We start from the raw sequence: 6000 nt of genomic DNA on the forward strand, positions 1-6000 counted from the left end.
AATAAAAGTTATTAGAAATTAGGAGGGAAAAGGTCTAGAAATGTACAAAGGGAACAAAGCTTCATCCTCATCCCTCCTCGCTTCCCCCCATCTATCTGCCCCAAATGGACAAACCTTGAGATCGCAGGGATGGTGGAGAACTTTCCTACTCCTTGATCTTCAGAGCAGTGAGGTTCTGCAGCTGACAAGGGCTGCAGGTCAAAGACTCAAAGAGGGGAGTTTGATGACTCACCCGGGGGCGGGGCCTCATGGGAAATCCCCAGAGACAGCTCTGTGAGGTAGTTCACTTGATATTTGCTGACCTCAAAGTCCCCTAGAGCTTCTGTCCCCACTTAATAACACACTTCATACTAAAAGCAGCCCTCTGCCGTTAGGGCATTTTTCAGATGACTTTGGCAAACAGATTTTGTCACTTAAAGTAGTTCTCCATGTCAAAGCTTTTAAGGCATCCTTAAAATATTTGAGATTTGAAGGATGAAACCCACTTCTACTAAAGAAAGGTCAGAGGCTTCCCTGGTGGCGCAGTGGTTGAGAGTCCGCCTGCCGATGCAGGGGACACGGGTTCGTGCCCTGGTCCGGGAAGATCCCACGTGCCGCGGAGTGGCTGGGCCCGTGAGCCATGGCCACTGAGCCTGCGCGTCCGGAGCCTGTGCTCCACAACCAGAGAGGCCACAGCAGTGAGAGGCCCGCGTACCGCGCAAAAAAAAAAAAAAAAGGTCAGCACTCCTGTCAATTACTACCTCTTAACCCTATAATAACAGTGATGCTATAGCTATAACTTATTGACTGCAGCTGATGTACCAGGCATCAGATAAGCGACTTAGTTGCAAATGAACCCTAGGTGTTGATAGGATGTTGAAGATGCGTATGACAGCATTATGCAAATAAGATCATTGAGCTATGAGTCTAGCCAGATTATCAGCAGGACGGGGAGCCAGGATTAGAAACAAAGATGACCTGACTCCTTTTGACTGTGTTCCTTGCTATCTGGGTGAGATGGAGGAAGAAGGAGGAAGAAATGGAGGGGAACTGGAGACAAAGGAAGCATAGAATTTATATGGCGGGTGACTTTACTGGGTGAAGTTAGGATCTATGAGGGCTTTTAGAAAACCATTATTTCAAATTAAAAAAAAGAAAGAAAGAATAAGAGGAGAGGAAGAGGAGGAGGTTGCTTTCAAGATGCTAAAACTCACCCAGCACTGAATGGCTAGAAGCCCTCAGGAAGATGACCCGGGAGCCAAGAGCCAGAGTGGTTTTCAATAAAACAGATGGTTTTCTATTAGGATCCAAACAGAAGAGTTCTTTTTCCACAGGAGACAGGGTGGCTTTGTCTTGAATTGGGGGATGAAGGGGGAGGGGAGCAAATATTTATTAAACACTTGCTGTGTGCTAAGCACCTTACACATCTCCACGACTCCTATGATGCCATCAACCTCCTTAGAAACTTTCAGTGGCTCCCTGTTGTCCACAGAAGAAAACCTGGACCCTATAGTCCAGTATTCAAGGACATCCCAGATCTGACCTGAAGCTGCCTTTAAAAAACAAAACAAAACAAAACATACAGTTCACATAAATATCACCATTTTAAAGGGTACATTTCAGTGGATTTTAGTATTCACTACGTTGTGCAATCATCACCAGTATATAATTTCAAAACATTCTCATTGGTCCGAAAAGAAACCCCATATCCATTAGCAGCCACTCCTCAATCTCCCTCCCCCCAGCTGCCGGTAGCCACTAATCTGCTTTCTGTTTCAATGAATTTGCCAGTTCTGGACATTTCATATACATAGATCATACGACAGCTGGTCTTTCGTATTGGGCTTCTTTGACTTAGCATTATATTTTCAAGGTTCTTCCATGATGTAGTACATATCAGTACTTCATTCCTTTTTTAGGGCTGAATACGATTCCATTCTGTAGATTTACCACATCTTGTTCATCCATTCATCAGCTGATGGACATATGGGTCATTGCCACTTTTTGACTATTACGAATAACACTGCTATGAAGATATGTGTACAAGTTTTTGTACGAACGTATGTTTTCAGTTCTCTTGGGTGTGGAATTGCTCCATTGTGTGGTCAGCCTGTTTCACTTTTTGAGGAATTGCCAGACTGTCTCCCACAGCAGCTGCAGCATTTTACATTCCCACCAGCAATGTACAAGGGTTTCAATTTCTCCACATCCTTGCTACCACTTGTTGGTTTTCTGTCGGGGTTTTTTTTTAACAACAACAAAAAACTTTTTTATTATAGCCATCCAAGTAGGTGTGAAGTATCTCATTGTGGTTTTGATTTGCTACCCACACCCCAATTTCATCAACCCTCACCCGCACCCCATGTAATGGGAATAGTAGAGTATAGCACACGGTTAAGAGTCCAAGCTTTACTATCAGGCTGATTTGGATTGAATCTAGGCTCTGCCATCACGCAACCTTGGGCAAGTTTCTTCACCTCCCTAAATCTCAGTTTTTCCAACCATACCTTACAGATACAGGAACCCTGTACCCCACCCTCATTTAGTGAGGATTAAATGAAACAATGAATATGAAATGCTTCGTTCAATGCCTGGCACATAGTTCTCAAGAAAATAGTAACTGTTATTATGAGACTTATTATTTCAAAAATTTCCCTCCCCAGCCTCCCACAGTGATTGTCAGTAAAGCAACCAGGGCAAGTAGCAAGAGAGAAGGAGAAAAATGCATGGGCTATCTACAGAATTTATTCCCCAATTCTGAGCATCATCTGAGAGTCATTCTCCCTGTGATAATTGTGGGATCCCCTCCACCAACTTCAGCAGAGTTGGCCGAATAGCGGAGCATCACGCCATAGAAACCACACAGCTGCTAATTTCCTAGCACTTTCAGTGTCACCATCTAACCTCATTTAACTGTGGGACTCTGGGTTTAACATGACAGCATGACATTTAACTGGACTATATTTTTATTTCACTTACTGCTACTTGCTAATTTACATTTTGGATATTCTGTGGGCAGAGGTATTACCTCCCCTGAAAGTGATGTGTGTCCTTTCCTAGCACAGTAATTAGCTCACCTTTTGAAGCGGGGTCAATGACATAAGAGTCTTTACTGAGCTAAAAGGTTCTCAAGATTAGTTTTACCAGCCTATGGTTAAACAAAATCAGCCACTTCAGAATGATTCTACCAGAGGTTGTGCACAGCCTCATTCAGCTGTGTGAAGAGTTTTATAATGTTCACTTTTCTGCATTTTATTTGATAAAATCATGATAAGAAGCTAAGGCAAATTCTATTGCTAACTAGATGCACATGATATTCAAGCTAGCCAAAGCTGTAATACTCTTTTAGTACAATTTTCATTTGCTTTAGAATATCAATACATATCACATTGCTTTATCCATTTTAGTCTTCTAAACAGTCAAAGGCCACAAAAAAACTCACCTCTTCTAAAAAGTCTTCCCAAACTAAACAGAGATAGACCCAACAAAACATCAACACTTTAGCCGTATCAGCAATAATCTTTGTTCCATCACATTCTGAACATCTCGCTCTAAGCCAAGGAAGAGATTTTGTTTTAACGTGACTGGCTGTGGGTCTAAGATTGAAGGTCTCGAGTGAGTATAGCTTGAGGTTAAACAGCATGAAGGCTCAACTACTCTAAATAAGATAAAGACAATACTTAGAAAGGGAAACAGCCCCTCAAAATAAGCTTCCTGTAAAGTATGCTCCTTTCCTGCCAGCACACACCTTAGAGGTAATCTCACCCATGGAATGTTCACTACCTACATTTGTTATTTCCCCCAAAATGGATTCATTCAAGATGCAGTGTCCTTACCCCTCCCCCAAGCATCTATCCATCCAGCCATCCAGGTAGCAGTTGCTGTTAGGGATGGTGGATGCTTGTGATGCCAATGGGAGTCCTGACACATGGGAAGGAAGAAACTAAAAAGGAATTGGAAAAAGGAATGAGTGAGAAATCAGAGAAGAGGAAGGAGGTAGAGTGGGGCAGAGAAGGAAGCATATACTGTAAGGAAAAGTGGAATGTTAGCAGCCATCCAATTTGCTCACTTTTCCTCCCTCTTCACACTTTCTCTGTGTGATATCCACATCTATGTTAGTGACTCATAGATCTGTACCTCCAACTTCAGACCACCTCCAATCCTGCAGCTCCCAGGGCAAGAGGGCAAATGGAGGCCCGCATAGCCTATGTCCGGATATTCAGAAGTTACACATCAAGGTAAATACACTGTTAAATAAACTCCATTCTACCCAGGACAGGGCCCCACAAATCAAACACACACAATGAACACACGGTGCCTCTGATCGGGGGTCTGGTGCTTCATGCTGGCATAGAGAATACATAATGCTACCAACAGTTCTATTGCCCTCGGAGATAACACTGTCTGTCCCCAGGTCAACTCCTCCCCACAGCTCTTTTCTACATCCTGAAATGCAAGGTGACGGGGTCTCTGTGCTTTTTTACTGCCAAACAGAGCAGCCTTGCCTTGGAGCACAGCGAGCATGAGCCACAGAAGTAGGGGGCTGGGAAAAGGCAAATCAAGTAATCAAATCCTGGAACTTCCATGGTGACACAGTGGTTAAGAATCCGCCTGCCAATGCAGGGCACACGGGTTCGATCCCTGGTCCAGGAAGATCCCACATGCCGTGGAGCAACTAGGCCCGTGCACCACAACTACTGAGCGCACGCTCTAGAACACACAAGCCACAACTACTGAGCCCACGTGCCACAACTACTGAAGCCCGTGTGCCTAGAGCAGCCCATGCTCTGCAACAAGAGAAGCCATGGCAATGAGAAGCCTGCGCACCACAACAAAGAGCAGCCCCCTCGCGGATTGATTCAAGATGGTGGAGTAGAAGGATGTGCACTCACTCCCTCTTGTAAGAGCACCAGAATCACAACTAACTGCTGAACAATCACTGACAGGAAGATAGTGGAACTCACCAAAAAAGATACCCCACATCCAAAGAAAAAGGAGAAGCCACAATGAGATGGTAGGAGGGGCTCAGTCACAATAAAATCAAATCCCATAACTGCTGGGTAGGTGACTCAAACTGGAGAACCCTTATACCACAGAAGTCCCCCAACTGCAGTGAAGGTTCTGAACCCCATGTCAGGCTTCCCAACCTGGGAGTCCGGCAACAGGATGAGGAATTCCTAGAGGATCAGACTTTGAAGACCAGTGGGACTTGATTGCAGGACTTTGACAGGACTGGGGAAACAGAGACTCCACTCCTGGAGGGCACACACAAAGTAGTATGTGAATCGGGACCCAGGGGAAGGAGCAGTGATCCCATTGGAGACTGAACCAGACCTACCTGCTAGTGTTGGAGGGTCTCCTGCAGAGGTGGGGGGGTGGCTGTGGCTCACCATGGGGACAAGGACACTGGCAGCAGAAGTTCTGGGAAGTACTCCTTGGCGTGAGCCCTTCCAGTGTGCGCCATTAGCCCCACCAAAGAGCCGGGTAGGCTCCAGTGTTGGGTCACCTCAGGCCAAACAACCAACAGGGAGGGAACCCAGCCCCACCCATCATCAGAGAAGTGGATTAAAGTTTTACAGAGCTCTGCCCACCAGAGCAACAGTCACCTCTACCCACCACCAGTCCCTCCCATCAGGAAGCTTGCACAAGCCTCTTAGATAGCCTCATCCACCAGAGGGCAGACAGAAGAAGCAAGAAGAACTACAATTCTGCAGCCTGTGGAAGGAAAACCACATTCACAGAAAGATAGACAAAATGAAAAGGCAGAGGACTTTGTACCAGATGAAGGAACAAGATAAAACCCCAGAAAAACAACTAAATGAAGTGGAGATAGGCAACCTTCCAGAAAAAGAATTCAGAATAATGATAGTGAAGATGATCCAGGACCTCGGAAACAGAATGGAGGCAAAGGACTTCCCTGGTGATGCAGTGGTTAAGAATCCGTCTGCCAATGCAGGGGGCACGGGTTCGAGTCCTGGTACAGGAAGATCCCACAGGCCGCAGAGCAACGAACCCTGTGCA

The sequence above is a fragment of the Delphinus delphis genome, chromosome 1, assembly GCF_949987515.2.
Source record: "Delphinus delphis chromosome 1, mDelDel1.2, whole genome shotgun sequence".
NCBI lineage: Eukaryota > Metazoa > Chordata > Mammalia > Artiodactyla > Delphinidae > Delphinus > Delphinus delphis.